The sequence below is a fragment of the Macaca thibetana genome, chromosome X (genome assembly GCF_024542745.1).
Source record: "Macaca thibetana thibetana isolate TM-01 chromosome X, ASM2454274v1, whole genome shotgun sequence".
In the NCBI taxonomy this organism is placed as follows: domain Eukaryota; kingdom Metazoa; phylum Chordata; class Mammalia; order Primates; family Cercopithecidae; genus Macaca; species Macaca thibetana.
Window position 1 is genome coordinate 117858257 of NC_065598.1, and position 23186 is coordinate 117881442.

At 38.1% G+C, this 23186-nt stretch overlaps 1 non-coding gene across 1 annotated transcript; it reads left to right on the forward strand.

Annotated features, from left to right (window-relative positions):
- Positions 1 to 10565: 10565 nt before the first annotated feature.
- Positions 10566 to 10783, forward strand: LOC126947082 (small nucleolar RNA U3). Its single transcript, XR_007722921.1, has one exon. It is a non-coding gene; the product is annotated as a small nucleolar RNA U3 (small nucleolar RNA).
- Positions 10784 to 23186: the final 12403 nt, after the last annotated feature.

The following is a 23186-nucleotide window of genomic DNA, read 5'->3' on the forward strand; positions in this document are numbered from 1 at the left end:
GAGCATAAATTAGTTCAACCATTGTGGAAAGCAGTATGACAATTCCTCAAAGACCTATAAGCAGAACTACCATTTGACTCAGCAATCTCATTACTGGGTATACATGCAAATGAATAGAAATCATTCTATTATAAAGGCACCGCATGAGTATGTTCATTGCAGCACTATCCACAATAGCAAAGACATGAAATCAACCTAAATGCCCATCAATGATAAACTGGATAAATCAAATGTGGTACATATACACCACGGAATACTATGCAAACATAAAAAAGAAACGAGATCATGTCCTTTGCAGGGACATGCATGGAGCTGGAGGATATTATCCTTAGCAAACCAACACAGGAAGAGAAAACCAAATACTGCATATTCTCACTTATAAGTGGAAGCTAAATGATGAGAGAATATGGACACATAGAAGGGAACAACACACACTGTGGCCTTTCAGAAGGTGGAGGGTGGGAGGGGGCAGATGATCAAGAAAAATAACTAATAGGTAGTAGGCTTAATACCTGGGTGATGCAATAATCTGTGTAACCCCCATTACACAAGTTTACCTATGTAACAAGCCTGCATTTATACCCCTAAACTTAACATAAAAGTTGAAAAAATAAATAGGCTAGGTGCAATGGCTCATGCCTGTAATCCTAGCACTTTGGGAGGCTGAGGTGGGTGCATCACCTGAGGTCGGAAGTTCAAGACCAGCCTGACCAACATGAAGAACCCCCGTCTCTATTGAAAATACAAAATTAGCCAGGCGTGGTGGCACATGGCTGTAATCCCAGCTACTTGGGAGGCTGAGGCAGGAGAATCACTTGAACCCGGGAGATGGAGGTTGTGGTGAACCGAGATCATGCCCATTGCACTCTGGCCTAGACAACAAGAGCGAAACTTCGTCTCAAAAAATAAAAAATAAAACAAAAATAAAACTTGGGTATGTCACAAATTATAAATTTAAAAGAAAAATTACAGATTTGTAACAGATACTTTTTACATATATAACACACAAAGGATTTGGATCAAGAATATAAAGAGCTTTCCAAATATCCATAATTTTTAAAAAACAACACAATTTAAAAATATATAAGTGGTATGAACCAGTAATTCACAAAGAACTCCACATTTATACAATTACATGTGCTAAGGTAGTAGAAATGTATAGATTAGAAATAGAGGCACCTATCTGGATAAATTTTAAAAGTATAATATTAGATGACAAAGATCTGTTGGAAACAGATTGTATCTAGCAGAATGTTAAAGCACACAAAACAATAATTTGTAGTGCTTATGGTTATAAATATATGTAGTAAATATAAAAACATGCAGGAAAGTTATGCAAATTTCAGCAGAGAAAGGGAGAGCAAAGGGATAGAGGTGCGACTTTAGCTATAGCTGTAATTGTTTGCCAAAAAAAATTTAACAAACATGGCAAAATGTTAGCATCAGTTAAATCTATGTTTGGTTCATAGATATTGAGTATATTCAACTTATATATTTTTCTTATGTTTGCAATATATTATAATTAAAATTATATTAGAATTTCAAATTTTAAATGGTTGTGAGGAAATATAGGTGAACATTTATTTGCTCATGGGAAAAAGAAGACCATTTAAATATAAAAGCAAAAATAAATCACAAAGGTAAAGGCTGATAAATATGACTACAAAAAAATGAAAAAACTACATAAAAACACATCAAAAAATTTAGTTACAAGACGGAGCAAATATTTGTAATACGTGTGTATAAATGATAAGTATACATATATCCAGTATTGTTAATGTAAAAAAAAGTACTTTCAAACTCTAAATCTTCATCAAATGTTGAATATTAATAAATGTGAATTCCATAAGGTTAATGAGTATATAGTGAAATCAGCACTTTTGTCAACTGCTAGTGGGATTTTTAAATGGTTGACCTTTGTGGATACCAGCTGACAATATTTAAAAGAGTATTAAAATTGTTCATACTAAAAATAGACATTAACCTGATAAAATGATGATCTCTAAGGAGTGAGATGACAGAAGTGACTTATAGTTTCTATTTTATACCCTTCTCTTTTTTTAGTGCCTGGTTTGTATTACTTTTATAATTTAAAATTATAATTACTTTTTCATCTAAATTATTTTAATAAAAAGCAACCCATTTTATCTTTTGGCCGAAAATTCTACTTTTAAGGAAATCATTCTATGGAAATTATTAGACATGCACAAGTGATATACCAGATAATTTTTGGAAATTTTATAATACACATAGATACAACCTAAACATTAAACATTGGGAAATAATTAAATATATTGTGGTGCATAAACATGGTGGAGTAATGTGATGATTTTAAAAAATATATTTCAAAAATAATCACAAAAGAAAGTGTTTGCTATATGATTGTAAGAATAAAAAGGATAGCTCAATGATGCCATGTAATGTCAAGTTAATGGAAAAAGGCTGTGCAATGTAATCCAACTTGAGAAGGGGACAAACTGTTTCTATAATAAGGTCACGGTTATGCTGGCAAGGAATCAATTAATGTCTTATGATGGTTCAATGAAGGATTTTTAGCAGAAAAGAAATTCTTCTTGTGTGAGATGTACTTTTTTGTTTATTTTTATTTTAGGTTTTCTTCAAGAATATAAAAATATTAAATAGCAGACAGTAATCCAGAGTGGAGAATCACCCTGACATTCTTCTTACCACATCCCCATTTCCAATTATAGGACTCAGAACTCCCCACTCTTTCTACCAGGAAGAAGAAGCAGTTTTACCTGACAATCCATGCTGGAAACCAATGGTATACAAGGAAGGAGTGGGGAGAGAAAGTTGACATTGATGTAGGACTTGCAAATATCTGATGGTATGATAACAGGCACAGAAAAAATGGGAAGCAGGGACTTCAGGATAAAGGAAAATAAAATAATAAAAGGAAATAAGAACAAATGAACTGAAGAGAAAAGAGGGTGGCATGAAGAAAAGAGAGTAGGCATCCTTCTTCACAGAACTAGAGAAAAAATCCTCATGGGAAAATGAGAAAGTGCAGTGAACACACCCTCAATAAATAGATAGGATAAGAGAGAAAAATCAGGGACTCACTAATCAATTTTTAAATCCACTGTCTACCAGCACCACTCTGTATGGTTTGGATTAATCACCAGAGGATTTGAGCAAAAACCAGCTTGAACTTATTTCTGTGATGTTTACTTGTGAGGGTCGCAAGATAATAACTGGTATTAGATAGACTAATCTCTCCCACTCCCACAGGAGGGCAAGGAATGGTCTATGGGGCCTTGGGGAGAGATGCCAAAGAGACAATAATTCACCCAGAAAATTTGCCTTTCATCTCTTCCTCTCTGGAGAATATCTAAAGATATATGGGCCAAAAAAATAAAGAGCCTATCTATACACACAGAGAAACATATATTTCATGTGTTTCTATGCAGATCTGTATGCACAGAAAAAAAAATGTCCTAAAATATTATTAACATTTTCCTGGGATTTAGGATTACAGGTGATTTTTATTTCCTTGTGTAGCAGAATAATCTTATAAAGTCAATAAGAATAGCAGATTGACATTCAGACCCAAAGGAAATTAGAATGCCCAGAAGAGAAGGGAAGAAGGAAGAGTTGAGCAGTGAGAATCATAATGCATTGAGTTTAAAATCAGAAATACTTAAGTTATATTATATTGTAGGACTAAGTTTATTGCAGAAAGTTAAAATGCAGGTTAAAAGCTAGGTGAATTTCAGTTGAAGAGAAATAAATAACACTACACTCTTTTACATTTGAGTTTGTGACTGAAGTTTTCTACTTCCTGTATTTGTTAAGCTATGTAGAAATTTCAAATGTATGTCATGTTTGCATTTATTTCTTTGAACCCAATCAAAACAAACATTGAAATAGAGCTGTAAACATGTCAAAGATGCAGATTAATGTATGTTACTTTTTAAAGTTCTGGACTGGTAAAAGTCTGAATTTATATCTAGAGGCACTATAAAAGAATATGTTCTGTATTAGAAAGCAAAATGTTCAAGTTAGACACTAATAGAAACTTGCTAAATATATTTTAAATCAATACACTTCAAAATTGTTAGAAGCTGTTAAAATCTGTAAGTAAGCATTTGGATGATCTTTTACACTAAGAAAAAGTGAAAATTCTTCATTTCAAAAAGGGAGTGACATTTGATAAATACCTTGGTAAAGGTATAAAAAAATGCTATAGGAGCAAATGCAGGGGAGCCATTAGTTCCTTTGAAAGGTTCATAAATCTCTGGCAAGTTGTATCTGCAAACCTAAACATATAAAGTGATGACACTGAACACTGATATCTCCTTTTCTTTGACAAATCCCCATAATGGGCATGTGACTTATGTCAAGGTAAAGAGGATAAAATCAGAAATGCTTCCTGCTGCCCTGTAATATAAGTGGTGTTACTAAGGATAGAAGAATAAACTTTTGCCTGTCATTGTTTAATTCAGTCCAGGGATTGCAAACTCAGAGTACTTTGGCTGATCTGGCCCACAGACCTGTTTATTTTGGCTCATGATTTCCTTTTAAATAAATTTAAATGTCCTTTAAGTTATACACTCTCCAGTACACCATCATACATACCATTTTCTTTTGAAAATTCGGCTCCATGCAGTTATTAAGAATACAGAGTCTAGAAGTCAGAGTGTATGAGTTAAAATTCAGTACCTATCACCTACTAGCCACATAACCCTGGGAAAATGACTTAATCTCTGTATAATGGTTTTCTTACCTCTAAAATGAGGGTAATAATGGTCGGGTTTCAGTGAGAGTTAAATCTGTTAAAACTCGTAGAGCAATTAAAATAATGCTAAGCAGACTGTGTAATATAAGCACTGTGTAAAGGTTTGTTAAATAAATATTGGTTTATCTCCAGCCTAATCATGTTCTCTCCCTGGACCCTATAAGCATTTGGGCTCATACTTTTGGTTTAATTTTATCCATAAGAAAGCTTTCATCTTGGCCTTTCATGTAAGCAATGTGTGTGGCCCCTCCATACACGGTAAAAATAAGGGATTCCAAAGAGTTCTATTTTCATATAAATATACCAATGGCTGACTCATTACAATCATCATAAAAATCTTCCAAGCTAATTAAACTCTGGAGATACTAAGGGCACAATATAGAGTCCCTGTCCATAACAGGATTATTGCCCAGTAAGAGAGACTGGAATTATACATGATGAGTAAGTGCAGGAGAGGATTACATATGCAAATGATAAAGGCTAGGTGACTGAAGTCTGTTGGAGAAAGCCATGATCACAGAGGGATGTGGTGGACTAGGAAGGATCTATGGAGGATATGGGACTTGAGCTAGTTCTTGAGGGAAGAGTGAGACTTAGTTCTGCCTAGGGATTAGATAGATGAAAACATTCTGACAAGAGTCATGTGAGCAAATTACAGAGGCAGAATATATCTGAAAGCTTGAGCAATTACACACAGATTTAATTTGAGTAGAAAGTTGGTTATGGCAGAAATTATAGGAGATGGGGCTGAGCCCATGGATGAAGACTGCATTATGGAGAGTACTAAATGCCAGATGAAGGGCTGTATATTTTATCTTGAAAGCAGTAGAAAGTCAATGAAGATTTCAGAACTGGGAGAGGTAAGTGGAGAGATAGTTAATGATTTTTTCAAATAAATATTTAATTTAATTCATAAAGATTAATCTGTTCAGTGTAGAGGATGGAAAGGGCCAATGGATAGTAGGGAAATTAAAACACTAGAGAAGAAACATGAAAATTAGCTGGGAGACTATTGTAATACAGTCTGAGATTAAGTTGATCCAAGTTTGAATCAGGGTGGGACCACACACCTGGAAAAGAAAGGCGGTAAGCCAATTTTTTGCCCAATGACAGTATATACATCCAGCAAAATAAGTTAGCTTATCAAGAATTCTAATCTTCCATAGCTTTATGTGTATTTGTCTATACTGAGACACACCAAAACATTCTGTTACTATATCTATTTCTTCTTAATCTAAAAGCTCCGCCAGGTTATGAGATTTGTCTGATTTCTTTTGTCTCTCTAGAACCTAGCAAAATGCCTGACACATATTAACATTTTTAAAAGTGTAAAACTAAACCAAAAATCAATAGTTTATCTAGGTAACTTTTGATAAATGGAGAAAAAGCAGCTCTTGAGTCTACTCTGTATTTGGAATATTAAGAGAATATGGCAAAATAAGAAGTTCTGATAAAGTAGCAGATTCAGGAGGAAAGGAAAAAAAAATTCCAGGAGTGAGATATTTGAATCTTAATCAATCTCAATCTCAATCTCAATCTCTCTCTTTCTCTCTCTCTCTTCCCCCCCACCCACCCCGTGATGGATAATACTGAATGTCAACTTGATTGGATTAAAGGATGCAGAGTATTGATCCTGGGTGTGTCCATGTGGGTGTTGCCAAAGGAGATTAACATTTGAGTCAGTGGGCTGGGGAAGGCAGACCCACCCTTAATCTGGTGGGCACAATCTAATCAGCTGCCAGCAAATATAAAGCAGGCAGAAAAACGTGAAGAGGCGAGACTGGCCTAGTGTCCTAACCTACATCTTTCTCCGGTGCTGAATGCTTCCTGCCCTCAAACATCAGACTCCAAGTTCTTCAGTTTTGAGACTCGGACTGGCTCTCCTTGCTCCTCAAGCTTGGGACAGTCTATTGTGGGACCTTGTTATATATATATATCCATCCTATTAGTTCTGTCCCTCTAGGGAACCCTGACTAATATACTCTCCATTGATCTTTTAACAGGTAAAATCATTATTTTGGAGGGATAACAAAGTTCTATATTTTAATAATGATAAATGTTTATTAGACCTATAAAAAATAAAGCTTCATGGGGCACTGAGACACAAGAGCAATCAGTTTGAGCTTAGAGTATAAAAGGATATAGAGCATCTGGGCAAGGCGGTGTATGAAATGTGGGGGAGTTACAAAGCCTGAGATGGATTGCTTAAAGGGTGGCTTCTGAAAGAGTAATGCATTCATTGGCCAACACAACAATCAGATTAATGTCACCTTAGCATCATCTTTGGGTTTGACTTTCCACTATCCCTGAAAAGATAAAGTCATATAATATTAACAGAAATGTAGAAGGAAAAATTTCAAATATAGTCATGTTAACTTTGGGTAAACCAGCCTGCAATGGTCCACAGCTGTATTTCTACCTTCATAAGCCCAGGGACACTGCTTATCTTAGGGACTATCTTTTGAACAGTTAAAAAATGCAGAAAACTATCTCTTATCTCCTGGAGGTAGATGGATTTCAGTGTTAAAGGAGCTTATAAAACTTGACAATTTCCCAGTGGCAAGGCATGGCCTTTATACTGAACTGCTCAAGAGGTATCTGCTCCCTTTCATCCTGAGAGATAACCATGGAATAGTTTGGCTGCAGCCTAATTCTCTGGCAGTAATATAACATATCAATATGGCTCAAATGAGTCATCACCATTAGTGAGGCATGGGCCTTGCACTGGGTAGAGCATATATTGATTCTCAATAAATGTTTCTTGAATTGAATTGTACTTGCAGTGGCAATGTTGAATTTGCCCTGACTTAGCCACATGTGGCCCAAAGCAACCCAATTGTGGTATTAATGGACAAGGTTTAGGTATATACTATGGCCAGAAAGCGAAGCAAATAAACTCAACAAAAAACTAATAAGGCAGAGTAAAGAACTAGAAATTTCATGGGCAGGCCGGGCACAGTGGCTCAAGCCTGTAATCCCAGCACTTTGGGAGGCCGAGACGGGCGGATCACGAGGTCAGGAGATTGAGACCATCCTGGCTAACACGGTGAAATCCCGTCTCTACTAAAAAATACAAAAAAACTAGCCGGGCGAGGTGGCGGGCGCCTGTAGTCCCAGCTACTCAGGAGGCTGAGGCAGGAGAATGGCGTGAACCCAGGAGGCGGAGCTTGCAGTGAGCTGAGATCCGGCCACTGCACTCCAGCCTGGGTGACAGAGCAAGACTCCGTCTCAAAAAAAAAAAGAAATAAAAAAGAAAAAAGAAATTTCATGGGCTTTAGAGTAACACCTGGATTTGAGTCCTAGCTTTGACACTCACTAGCTCTGTGAACTTAGAAAAGTTTATTAATTTATCTGAGCTCCACAACTGCATCTTCATAATGAGGATTATAATAATTTCTACCTAATATAATTATTAGGATTAAATGGTAAACCCTTGATAATCTTATTATATACTTATAAGAATGGTACTTATGAACATCAGGCAAGCAGTTTTGGCCTCATGGACGCAAGTGCCTTAACTGTAAGTGTAAAGCATTGTATTATTACAGATAGATTGGTATGGTAGACAGAATAATGGCCCATCAAAGATGTCTACGTCCTAAGCCATATAAATATGTTACCCTACATGGCAAAAGGCATTTTTTCAGATGTGATTAACTTAAAGATTTTGAGATGGGTAGATTATCCTGCATTATTCAGTTGGGCCCCAAGTGATTACAAGGGCCCTTAGAAAAGGGAGTCAAGAAGGTCAAAAACAGAAAAATGAGATGTGACTACAAAAACAGAGGTTGAAGTAATGTGCTTTGGAAATGGAGGAAGGGACTATAAGCAAAGGTATGCAGGTGACCTCTAGAAGAATGAAAAGGCAAGGAAGCAGATTCTCTCCCAGAGTTTTAAAAGTAACATAGCATTATGGATGCCTTGACTTCAAAGACTTCTTTCCTCCAGAACTGTAAGATAATACATTAGTGTTGTAAGCCAGTAAGTTTGTGGCAGTTTGTTATAGTAGCAATAGAAAACTAAGAAATTTGGACTTGGTTAAAAGAATTCAACAAGCTGTCAAAATCTTTCAAAAGATCAGCTTTAGGACTGATATAATCAAATACCTTCATACCTGGGCACCACAGCAATCATTACCTATAAACTATCAAAAAACCCACCTGAATTCCTCTTCCAAATCATGGTGTCACTCTGGAACACAAGCCCTTGATTGTTATTGTTGGTAACATTTCTTGGAACATAATCCTAGAATGTATAATATGAACCAAAAGAAAAAGTTTGTATTGGTATTTGTGACCTTCCTCACAGATGATTTTCACTCTGGGGCTGCAAGAGATAGCAAGAAATATGTTCATCATTCCCTTTACCCTTTAAGGAAAAATAATCTGCTTCACCCATCTGGGCCTAAAGGGTGGTTCCAATTGAGTGACTGGCACTGTTCTTATGAGCAATGTAAGCCTCCTAGTTCCTGCTCAACAGCAACCAATTGCATTTGATGCTGAGTGGACATGGGCACCATTCCAACTTTGCAAGTGTGCCATTTGTACTGCTTTGGTGTGAGGCAGAAAAATAGGAAATCTGAGCTACCATAGAAATATGCTTGGGTAAGTTGCTTGCCATTGTCCCAGGTTCTGTGCATAATTTCAGGAGAAAATGAGACATATTTGAAAGTTCACTTTCACTAGATTAGGAACGTGCTACTTTCAATTTTATAAAACCACTGAAGCATTTTCTCAATACTGAACCAACGCTGACTTATTTTTGAAAAAGACTACCTTACCATGTAATGCATTTTAACCATGCAATGGATTGTTGGGAATTCCATTCCTCCTTTTGTTATTTTGCATTTTTAAAAATGTAGCATCCAATGTAAAAATCACAAAGGACACAGTATCTATATTATCCTGTCAATGTTAATATATTCAGCTTTTCTAAAAAAGGAAGCAAGCTTCTGTTGAAAATAAAACCTTAACCATTAAGTTATCAGGGGAAAATATCAGATACACATAGAAAACCAAATTTTGTTTATTCCTTACATATTGTTCACGGTAATTGCAGATGTCTAATAGGCAGAAACATAAAACTTTTACCCATCGCACAAGATGGGTCTTTGCTCTCCTGGAGCTTTAAGTCTAATACATGGTACGTAGTAGACATGTGTTACATGTTTGATAAATTTATTGATACATTTAGTTTCATACATAATTCAAAATTTAACTCTGAGTGTGCGTGTTTTTGTAGCCATACGGTATTTAGAACTAAAGAGGAGAGAAGACACCATGGGGGAGATGAATCACCTATACCTAATTTCTTACACCCGTGCCACTGACAGTTCTATTATATTAATCATTCTATCATGTTACCACTGATGGTAAGAATGATAACCTTAAGATCTTCAGTGGTGGTCGCTATATTCTTATTAGGGCAGGAAAGTGGACTCAGACACTTTTCATAAGGGTTGGGAAGGGCTTCTGTGTAGCCTTAAAGAAATCCAGTTATCTCAGGGTCAGTAAAGAGTAATGGTTTCCAAAGAACTCGGGATATAAAATCAGATAACCTGGATTTGGATCTCAGTTCTTTCATGTGGATTTGGGTACCCATCTAAACATCACTTTAATATTTAAAATGGGAATAATAATATTGGCCTGGAATGGTTTTGAGGATTAAATGAGACAATTCAGGTGAATCACTGGCCATAAAGCCCAACACAAAGCTCTCAGTAAAAGTAGTAGTAGTAATAGTTGTTGTTGTCATTGTTTGTTGTTACTACATTGATCTCATAGCTTCAGTTAACTAATAATTTACTAAGGCTATACTTTCAGGGATCATTTCTATAGCTTATTACTAGAGGAGTTAATCTGAATGTGTAGAGCACCAGAAACCATGAGGAGGAGGTGCAGTGTTCTCTCCTGAGCATAAAGCCGGCCCTAGGCAGTGTGTTGCCTCAATGCAACTGCCATTTGCCATTGATGATGATTGTTCTCTTTCTCAGAGAGTAAGAGGAGAGGATGCATTCTGAGTGGCTCCTGTTTATGTTATTAAAAGTAAAAAAATAAAAATAAAAATAAAAGAAAAGAAAAAGAAAGGAATTTACTGCATCCTGGCTACCCAAACCTCATAGGCTTTCAAATGTAATTGCAGGAGAAAATGTGACTTTGCTTCTCCTTTTGATCCATACATCCCCTCTCTCTAGTTCTAAGCCCCACCAAAGTCTCTCTCTTCTCTCCTCCCTCCTCTCTCCCTCTCTCCCTCTCTCTCTCTCTCTCTCTCTCTCTCACACACACACACACACACACACACACACACACACACACAGAATTAAGCCAGAGATGGTATGTCAGCTGTGATGGATTGATAGTTCCTGCCTGGGATAATTTGATGAGAGGAATCCTGAGATTCCATTGGAAATCAAAATATAAAAGTAGCATGATTGATTATTAATGTCAGTTGAGGATTTGGATAAGTAAATGATAGCATACATACTCTACTGCCAGGAAAATATAGGTCATTAAAACTTCAGTATAATTTTAAATTTTTTTTATTTTTGGAATACACACATGCCTTTTAAATATTAATGCTTATTATGGAATAAAAGTCTTGGCTCCCTATTAAATAAATTTCTGGCATTAGGAAGCAAGTAAGAAAGATTTTGTTGTGAGGGCTGCATTGCCTTTCTGAAATTATGACATAATGATCTGTTCCCTTGCATAACTTGGGCCTTAATTTTGTGATTCCACAATTTTATTTGCCATAAATAAAAAAGAAAACATACTTCCCTTAACAAAAGTTCCACTGATGATCTCTCAGAGAGACAACATTGTATATTCATACAATGGATTGCTAATCAGCAATTTAAAATGAAATAATTGGCTGGGCGCGGTGGCTCACACCTGTAATCCCAGCACTTTGGAAGGCCGAGGTGGGCAGATCACAAGGTCAGGAGATCGAGACCATCCTGGCCAACATGTTGAAATCCCGTGTCTACTAAAAAAAAAAAAAAAAAAAAGAAAAAAGAAAAAAAAAGAAAAAAATTAGCTGGGCGTGGTGGCGCGTGCCTGTAATCCCAGTTACTCTGGAGGCTGAGGCGAGAGAATCACTTGAACCAGGGAGTCCGAGGTTGCAGTGAGCCAAGATGCGCCACTGCACTCCAGCCTGGCGACAGAATAACACTCTGCCTCAAAAAAAAAAAAAAAAAAGAATTACTGATATTTAGGTTGGTGCAAAAGGAAGTTAAGTGCAGTTTTTGCCAAAGTAATGGCAAAAAACACAATAATCAGCTTTGCATCAACTTAATACATGTAACAATGTGAATAAATTTCACATTTTGCTGAGAAAAAAGGCCAGATACAAAAAGGTACATATTATATGATTCTACTGATGTATATGAAATTCTAAAACATGCAGAACTGCTCTATGCAACAGTTCTCATACTCAGTTGTGCAACAGTTTCACCTGGAGAGCTTGTTAAAACACAATTTTCTGGGCCCTGCTCACAGAGTTTCCTATTCAGTTGTTCTGGGGTGGGAGCTGAGAATTTTTTTTTTTTTAATATATCTGTCTTTTCTTTCTAGTTTTACATTATTTAACACTGTTTAACATCTGGTAGTCCAAGTTCCCTTTATTATTATTATTATAAGTTTTCTTGGCTATTATTGGGCTAGGTGATATCTTTTATATATATATACATACTTTAAGTTCTAGGGTACATGTGCACAATGTGCAGGTTTGTTACATAGTTATGCACGTGCCATGTTGGTGTGCTGCACCCATTAACTCGTCATTTACATTAGGTATTTCTCCTAATGCTATCCCTCTCCCAGACCCCACCCCATGATAGGCCCCAGTATGCGATGTTCCCTGCCCTGTGTCCAAGTGTTCACAACAAACTGTCTCTCAGACCACAGTGCAGTCAAATTAGAACTCAGGATTAAGAAACTCACTCAAAACTGCACAACTACATGGAAACTGAACAACCTGCTCCTGAATGACTAATGGGTAAATAACAAAGAGAATTTGTGTTTCTAATAAGTTCCCAGATAATGCTGATGCTATTGGTTCGGGATCTACAATGTGAGAGCCACTGACAGATGGTGATGTAAGTCAGAACAGTGATTATCTGTTTGTGTGTGTATGTGTGTGTGGAGGGCAGGCAGTATTGATGGGGAAGGAGTGCGATGGAACTTGCTGCGATGTTGTAAGTGTTCTATATTTTGACCCAGGGTGGTGATCATGTAGCTACATATATAAGTAAAATGTTATACAGCTGTACCCTTCAGATTTGTGCCTTTTACTTCATGTATATCGTACCTTTAATTAGAGGAAAAAACTGAACTTTTGAATCAAACAAATTAAGTTTAAATTCCCATTTCTGCCACTTATCAATTCTGTGATGTTTGGTAAGTCACTTCACTTACATAAGCCCTGTTATTTTCATGTATAAAACAAGTTTATAATAGAACTACATCATAAGGTGGTGGTGAGAATTCAATAAGATTATCCTTATATCTTATTTGGCACAGAGTAAATACTTCATAAGTATTTGCTATTATTTTAAGATGCAATTCTAATTTATAGGTATCAAGTAATTTTCCTCTCTTCCCCAACCTCACACTCCTATTCCTCCTCTCCATTTGCATTGACATTCTTCATCTTAGAAAAGCCCTCATTCCTCATTTTTTAATACCACCTTGACTAGTAGAGCTTCTACTGAAACAAAGCTATTTCTTTTTCCATAATAATGATAGCAGGTCCTGGCCCGGTACCACCTGCCTTCCTGATCAGCAAATAAGCAGCTCTATCAATCAAGCCAGCTGTTTCTTGCTGCTCATCATGGGTACATAGTGTTTCCTGAATGTTACTGAGAGTCTCTGGACTAGGTAAACTACCCATGAAATACAACTCAACTTAGGTAAATAAGTTATAAATATGACTCAATGAAGACACCTCTCTGAGGAAATAATCCTGGCAATGGTTGGCTCTAAGGACACAAACTGAAGGTAAATATGTCCAGGTCACAGATTCAAGCTCTTTATCTCTGATTGCAGTTCTGCTGCAACTTACGGCCTCCATATTTTTTGCTTTTAGGCTCTTTGAATACAGCTACTTCTCAAAATCTACTCTACTGGGGGCGTTTTCCTAATTATCTTATTACTGCTCCCTCTTATTTCATGATATCAGGTAAAGCAGCACTTAGTTTGATTTAAGGCATGGCTGTCTGAGCCCTTTCTCTGGGCCAAGCACTGTGCCACCTGATGCAGATACAGAACCAAAGTATACCTGTTCCCTATCCTTGAGCATTCTGAGAATGGGGTAAGAAAGCCATGTAAGTAGATGATGACAGATAAAGCAAGGTGTATCAAGATAATCCTGAAGAGAAACATCTAGATCTATATTGGAAGGCAAGGCCTATGGGAGGGGTGCTAAGAAATGTTTCTTGGAAGAATTCACCTTAAAAACATTTTAGAACAAGAAGTAGGCTAAATGCAAGAGCTCTTTCAGCATAAAGGAAGAAGAGACAGGATATTGTTTGGGTATTTGGATGGGGAAATAAAATTTAAGGATGAGATTTTATGTGTAGGCAGGTATGAAATATCCCAGAGATGATCAAGGAATGATGGGCTTGGTTGGGCCTAAAATAAGCATGGATAACCATTTTGCCAAGGGTCAGAGCTTATCCAAAGCAGAGTTGCATCAAGAAACTTTTTTGCCATACCTTTTTGTGTGCATACACCCTGCATGAATAAACCCCCAAATTAACCTTTCTGGGCCTGAGGATAAAGGCCCCGAGAGCATAGATGCTACTATTGATCTGGGAAGGACTTTGAACACAGCCCCATGACACATAGCTCAGAAAGCTATAGACACCTAGTGAGTCCTGATCTGCTCTTCCCCACCCTTCCACCCAACTTAGGAAAAAATCATTTATAAATTGGGAGGTTGAAGAGCCAAGAATAGGTGCAATAAAATATGTTGCTTTTGAAGACTGATTTTGTGCTTATTAGTGGGGAAAAGCAGCCTCACTTTTATTGCAAAGCCCTGCATGTGATTAGACAGAGTGAAGACTCAACATTTTTTTCCAGTGTTTATATTAAAATGAATAAGGCATTTTGTTTTTCACAAGATTATTATGCAATGGCACAGCACATTTTTTTCCATCCCCCTATTTTATAAAGTTTTTCCTGTAGGCTGGCCTGTTACGTAACTCTAACCCTGGCCCTTTATAATTGATCATGTCTCAGAGGTACTAACTCTGTGTCCTCCAAGAAAGCACGTGAAATGCCATCTCTAAAAACTTGGGCCAGTACTCAGGATTCTATTAGAAGTCCCATTATTTATTCTCTGGCCATGATAATGATACCATTTGAAAAGTGGTGACTGGGAAGAACAAACATTTTCCCCTTCCCCTTCATGTTTAGAGATAAAAGGTCTGACCCAAATTTCACCCATATGTTATATGGAGGGTAGGTAACCTACAGTGAAAAGCACAAACAAAAACATCAAGAAGTGAAATTGTTGTATATGTATGTGTGTTTGTGTGTGTGTGCATGCGTATGTGTGTCTTTAGAGAAAGAGGGAGAAAGTAAATCCTATATGAAAGCCCCCGAATCCTTTTTCTAAATCACAAGGCAAAAGAAATCCTTTAGTCAAAAGATATGTTTTGCTTCAAAGGAAAGTAATATTCTGCCATATATGTTACCAAAATAGCAATGTGATCTTGAACAAGTTAATTCAGTTTTCTGAGCTTCAGTTTCTTCATTTATAAAAAGAGTGAATAGAGAGTATCAAAAGACTTCTGGTTGTGATGTTTCATGTAATCTTAGATTGGAATTCCTCCATATTAATGAGAGATGAGGCTGAGGCAGAAAATGCTACAATGGCTCTCCTGGCCTACTCTGCAGATCTCACTGCAGTACAGGCTAATAGACCTACTTCAGTTACCATGGTTGGGTTCAGGGCTGCTGCACTGCCTAAGCTCTACTATGAGAAGTAACATATATGCAGGGGTCTGGATAGGTTTATAGGCTTTGTTTCATTCTTTAGCTGCAAGTTGTTACAGTACCCTTGTCAACTTTTCCACTAAGCATATTCTTGGCCTCAAGAAGAACCAGGTGAAAAGGAGGGCTGTAGTTTCAACTCCAAGTATGGATCATGATTTCCTGAGCCTACAATGACCATCCTTTCTCCTAGATGCTTCCTGTAGCATTCAATCTCTTTAGCACTCTATAGTACATACCTTTGTATTGCTTTTTTTTTTTTTTTTTTTTTTTTTTTTTTTTTGAGACAGACTCTTGCTCTGTCACCCAGGTTGGAGTGCAGATTGTGCAGTGGCGCAATCTTGGCTCACTGCAACCTCTGCCTCCCAGGTTCAAGAGATTCTCCTGCCTAAGCTTCCTGAGTAGCTGGGACTACAGGCACCTGCCACCACACACACCCAGCTAATTTTTGTATTTTTATTAGAGACGGGGTTTCACCATATTGGCCAGGATGGTCTCGATTTCTTGACCTCGTGATCTGCCCGCCCCAGCCTCCCAAAGTGCTGGGATTACAGGTGTGAGCCACGGTGCCCAGCCTGTATTGTATTTTTCGTGTGTATTTCTCTCTCTCTCTCTCTGTGTGTGTGTGTGAGAGAGAGAGAGAGCGAGAGCAATAATCTGCCCAAGCAGTCTCTCAACTTCTTAGAATATAGACTGGTGTAGTCTACCACTTTCATCTGAGTGACATTATGAAATACTTCTTAAGCATACTGGCTCTGAAGCCATGCCCTCTGGCTTCAAATACCAGATGAATACTTACAAGATGTATGGGATTTAATGTGATATTGAACTTCTCTGAGATTCTGTTTTCTGATCCACAAAAATGTGAGTGGAAATAGTTTCTAACTCATAAGGATCTTGTGAAGATTTTATAGGTATAATGTGAAGATAAGTATACATGAAGATTTATTAGTAAAGAACTTAAAATATTGCCTGGTACATAAGTATTTAATGAATGCTAGCTACTATTACTATCTTAACATCTGAAAACTGAGTAAAAGCACATGTGGGCTAGAAATGATTAAGCCAATCTATTACTTACATTTGTTTTATTATTTTATGATTTACTTAAAAGCTTTCAACAGTAAAACATTTTCATCTAAATAATTGCAAGTAATGCAGACATCTAGAAATTGAATAGGTAATGTGACCCTTCAAATCTCCCCCCACTACCAACACTCATATCCTTCCAGATTTTTTTAATGCAAATGTAAGTATATACCATTTGGGTATTAAAATTGATATCATGTACTCTACTGTAACTTGATTTTATATCTCAACAATGAATCACTGGAATACTTCCATGTTTCTGCACCTAATACACTTAATTTTTAAATGGCTGTATAATTATCACATGAATGTGCTTTAATGCTTAACCATTCTACAGTCAGTCTATTACAACTAACTATCCAATAATCAGCTTTTGTATGTCTCCAAATGCACATAGCGGTATGTTTCTGGCACATATACATAGAAGTGGAAGTGCTGAGTGGATGCAACGGTCTGTTTTAATATTTTACAGAAGCTGTCAAACTATCTTCCGAAGAGTTGTGCCTATTTATGTTCCTACAAGCAGTGTATATAAGTGTATTTTCTCCACATCCTCTCCAACATTTATAAGTGCTTATTTTTTCTCCGTTTGAATAGCTAAAATGGTACTGTGGTACTGTAGTCTTGGCTGGGAATGGGAACTTTTCCCCAACTGCTAGTGACAACTCACATTGAAAATCTCACCCAACTAAGTAGCCACTTTCTTGGTGCACAAGAATGGCTCTGTAGGAGCATACTGAAGGGCCTTTTGCCATATTTGATAGTGATTAGAGCGCCAGTGCCAACTGCATTTGATGCTACCATTTGATGCTACCATCATGTGTCCATCCCATTCTTCCAGGCACTGCAGAAAGTTGCTATCTGAGACATTGTGCACAAGCCATTTGTAGAGACTGTATCATCTTTGCTTACAGAATTGCATCATGTTTTTGGTGCTGCTATATCTTCATTAGGATCAATATTTCATAGGTTGTGGCTCCTGTCCCTCTAGAATTTGTACCCCAATGTAGCCTCTTCCATCCAGGAGAAGGAATGGAACTAGGATTTTCCAAAATCTATGTTCCAGGAACTGTATTATGCACTTTACATATGTTATCATACTAAAGCTTCACAACTCTGAAGCAGAGTTTTATATTGTTATCATCCTTATGTTACAGATCAGAGAACTGAAACTGAGGCAAAGCAAAATTAAGTAACTTGCCCAAGACCACACAGGTAGTAAGTGGAAGAGCCAAGACTACAAAGTAGGGTTGTCGCTTTCCAAAGCCCGTGATCTTTCTGTTGCACCGTATTTTCTCAATTTTCTGGAAGCATATTTTTCCATTACCAGAGTTCTTATTTAAGAACACCTTGATGAAATCTTTTGTAAAATGAATTCATTAACCAATTAATTCCCACTGTGAGGGAAGTGTTGTTTTGTGTTTCTGAAGTTAGAAAAACATTCTGAAAGCAAGCACTTTCTTTTCTCACTATGAAGTCTTAGATTTATTTAGAGAACTTTCTATGGACTTTGTTCAGACTGCTGAGCATTCGACTATGGCTCCTTGTATCACTGTTCAGAATTCAAGTAGCAGTGTATTTGAGGTGAGGAGGAATAATCAATGCTAAAAAAGCAAAACCAACTGGCTTTTCAGAAATTCTGTCCCTGTCAAGATAGAGGTGCTCTGAGTCAGGCTGTGAATTAAAGAGAGGTAAAGCCAGTTTTTGACTCTCTTGCCTGCCTCTGCCTCTCCCCAAAAGTTAGAGGTACTATCTCCCTCAGTTACCCAGAACCCAAGCATTAACCTTACCCTCCATCTCTGCCATCCCATCACCCCCTAAATAGGGCCCCTCACTCTTCTATCCCATGTTTCAGATTTAAGCTCAGAGTAAAATTGAATAAACTGGGGCTTCCTCAGATTCCACCTTAGTATATAGCTACAGCTAAGGAACCAATGACGTCTAACACCTTTCCCAAAGGGCACTGGCACTTTAACAATAAACTTCTAAAAATACCATGCCCTAGAAATTTGTCTAACCTACCTTAGTTTCCCACATTGTAATTAAGCACAGATCCAAACAAAGAGACAAAGATTGGAGAAAGTACAGATTTATCTCATCTCCTCCTGTACATGATGCACACATATCCATAGAGGGCTGCTCTGTTCCACCCACACTCAACACCTAGAACAGCCTTTTAATCCTGACAGACAAATTAATAGTAATTTGTCATTTGTATGACAAATTACTATTAATATATTTCTAGCACAAAAGTAGCCAATTTCCCTAGTATTGTACCTTTGGGTATCATTAAGGTCTTTCAGTGGTCATATTTCAAAGCTGAATCTTACACTCTTGACCTATCAAGATTGTGTCACTGAACCTGGACCATCCCATTGCATGGAACCTTGGAAGGAAAAAAAGGACATTAATAAATATACAGGCACATTGGCCCAGGTTATTTGTTTCTATGGAAAATTACATATCTTTATCAAACTATGTATGAATCCACTTTTAAAGTCTAACAGAGAGAGAAATGCTAAAAGTTGACTTGGCTGCATATTGTAGCAATTCACAAATAACATGACCTAGGTAGTTATCTGCCACACCCAAGGATGTGGTCAGCCTTCACTGAATTAACCTGACTTGAAGGTGGTAGTATAGGGTAGTGGCTAAGAATGTAGTCTCTGAAGCCAGACACACTTAGATTTGAATCATGGCTCTGCCAGTTACTATCTATGTGATCTCAAGTAGGTCATGTAGCTCAGTTTTCTCATTTATAAAATGGGAATGATAATAGTGTTTACCTCATAGGGTTAGTTGTGAAGATTAAACAAGTAAAAAATAAATTTAAAATGCCTGAAATAGAGTAAGCTCTCAATAATCACTGGCTACTGATAACAACATGAATTCTACATATTTTCTTACATACTACAAGTTATGGGCTGGGGATCCAAAGTTGTGTAAGCCACAGACCTAATCTGGAGCAGTTAATCATCTATCTATCTCCATCTCAGATGGCTAAAACCATGTGAAACTTGCTGCTGAGAAGACCTGCTAAATATAAATCCCCATTTATGGAAGCTTTTGTGTTTTAGCAACCCTACCCACAATAACAAATTGGCTTTCTGCCTTCAGACTACAAATGGTACAGCCTAGCAAGCCAGATTGGAGAAAAAAGTCTCTTGCTAAGAATCACCTCTAATGGAGCTGTTACTCCCTTTGACCTTTACCTAGTATTTGCTAAAGAGAATCTCCAGAAAGCAAAAAGGTGTTCAAAAACCTCTCTAGTTTTCTAAGATAAGGAAGCTGCCACCATCCTCAGGCTGAGAGTTATGCAGCTGCTGTTTTGAGAGCCCCCAACTAAACTGGGGTCTCAGTAGCAAAGGAGCTGGCCACTATGCCCTAATGGAAAATGAAAGGGAGTTGGACATGGGTGTTTACCGTGTGCCTTTCATGGTATACTTCTTTTACTTGGTAGACAGCCTAATGACTACTTGTTCCACCTGTGATTAGGAGGTACCTCACATGCAAAACTTCATGCTGGCAGATTCCTTCCTGGGTCTTGTCTGACCTGTTTTTAGGTTACGCCTGCCTGACTGGTGTTCCTCTAGTGTTTAAAAATCAACTTTGTGTCCCAGAGAAGACCCAGCCTGGGGTAGCCTCTAGTTCTTCAAGTGGAAGTTGCACATTCAATCCACCACCACAGTAGGAAATAAGTTAAAAGACTTTTAGTTGCCTGGGCAATGAAGGCATAATGAGTCAGAAGAGCAGTACTGTCTCCCCAAAATCACACAAGGCAAGAAGAAAGAGGCAGAGGGAGAGAAGATAAGGGAATAGGATGTGGGTCACTTTAAATTCATGGGCAAATGCCTTAATAGTGTGTTTAAAGGAAGCAGTGGGAAAGTCAGGAGCCCAGTTTGCTAGACAGGAGAAATATATCTAAGTTCTTATCTCTAGCCACCTACTGGAGCAATTTGAGTGTGGTATAGAACTAGAAACTGTGGCAAGGGTGACTAAGCCCTGCTTCTTGTAGGAGAGAGTTAAACCTGCATTCAAAATGGATGCCAAGGCAATATTAAATTATAAGAATTCACTACAGCTGCCTAGTGGTCATTAACTGTTTTTTCCCAGTTTACATGAGAACCACTCTTGTGACAGGATAGTCACCTATGGACACTTACCACTTTCTCTCAGAAATAAAACTGCAATACATCAGAGTTGAAAAGATCTTTACAGGCTGAGCATGAGGCTATTGAATTAGAGCCTACTCGACAAATTAGAAAACAGAAGCCCAAAAATGAAAGGTGACTTTGCCCAGTGAAAACCTGGTAAAATTCAGCCTAGAACTCTATCTCCTGGTTCACAGTTTAGTCCTTGAGGAATTTAGCTCCAGAGCAAAATTCTATGTTGCTCTTTCATGCCTGACCATAGGCAATTGCAAAACTTTGCTTGCAAGCCTCATGGAGAGAAGCTGCCCTCCCCACAGCCAGGGCCTTGCAATTTTCTGGGGGGAGTTACAGTCAAGGCTCAGGCTGACCCCTTCAAGCCTTCCATGCTCACATGTATCTCCATGCCCAGCTAAAGCATCTCTATTTGGAGACCTCCTTATTGGGGGTTTCAACTGAGGCACTTACAGGCATCTCTGCCTAGGTCTTGGCTGAAACACTTTTCCCTGCTTTGACTGAGTACCTTTGCACTCCTAGCCCTTCCTGCTCTCCTTATCTCCAGCTCACAGGTCTATAAACAAGAAGAAACCATTAGTTTGTGGCTCTTTTGCAGTGAGAACTACCCTCATCTGCACTGCATCCATCTGACCCTTGCCCGGAGCCCTTCCAAGGGAGAAATGGAACAGTAGGGAGTTGGCATCATTTTTGCCTCTTGTTTGCACTTTAACAGGAAGTAAATAAAAACTTGATTGTTACTTTCACTGTGGCTTATTTTTTTAATTGACCACCTGGACAGGTGGCAGCTTGAGTCCACTTTCTAATCTACTATTTCTGATCTCCTGCCTCAGGATACCAGGAGTGGAACATAAGGATCAGCAAGATGGTAAAAGGTTCCACTGATTGTCCCCCATTCAAGGACACCAAATTAAGAACTATCTACACCAAAAGAGCACTTCATAGGAACCCAAAATCAGACGAGTACTCACAGTACCTGGTTTTATCTTCATATTGCTGAAAGAAGCTCTGAAGAGGCATGAAAATCAGTCTTGAATCACAGGCACCACCCTTCCTCCATTTCCCAGGTAGTGGCTACGTGATGCAGAGAGAGAATCTACACACTCGGGACAGGGAGAATTCATTGAATTCTGCATGGAATTCAGTGCTATGCTGTTATAGTGGAAAGCAAACCCAGAACAACCTCAGCTGTGTACCTGCCCATGGAGTGGGTATTTAAACCAACTCAAGCCAGAAAGGAATCACCTGTCCCAATTGTCAGCACTTGAGTTCTGGCAAACTTCACTACCGTAGGCTGGAGTGCTCTGGGCCCTAAATGATACTTGATGGGTAGAATGCTGAACTGGGCTCAGAGTCAGTGGACTAAGCAGGGGAACACAACCTACTGAGACACCAGCTGGGGCCACTAAGGAAGTGCTGGCATCACCCCTCCACTAACCTCACACTGCACACTTCATGGCTCAAAAAGAGATCCTATCCTTCCACTTGAGGAGAGAGAAGACTGAGGAGGCCTTTGTCTTGCATCTTAGATACTACCTCAAGCACAGCAAGACAGGGCAACAGTCAGAGTTGTGAGGCCCATTTTTCAGGCCCCAGCTCCCAGATGACATTTCTAGAAACACCCTGGGCCAGAAGGGCCTGTTGCCTGTAATGAAAGGACCCAGTTTTGGTGGGATCACACGTGAACTGAAGAGCCCTTGGTCTCCAAATAACCAGCAGCAACACCCAAGTACTACAGTGAGGGTCTTGGGTGAGCCTCTGAGCGTTGTTGGCTTCAGGTGAGACTCGGCACATTCCCAGCTGTGATGGCTATGGGATAAAACACCTTCTGCTTCACAGTTGAAGAAATACTGAATTAAAAGAAATAGTCTTCAAAATATGACTCTACATGGAAAAAACCTATTAGTCTACACACACACACACACACAGAATTTATATACCTTGAAATATCTAAATAGGTTGGATAGGTTCCCAACCTGCTTTTATTTTATTTTTATTTATGTATTTATTTATGTATTTATTTATTTATTTAAGACAGAGTCTCTCTGTCACTCGGGCTGGAATGCAGAATTATGTGGAGACCATTTCAAAATGCATATTACTGGGTTTCAATTCTTATATTTAGAAAAACCTAAAGACTCCAACAACAACAACAACAACAAACTATTAGAACTCATCAAC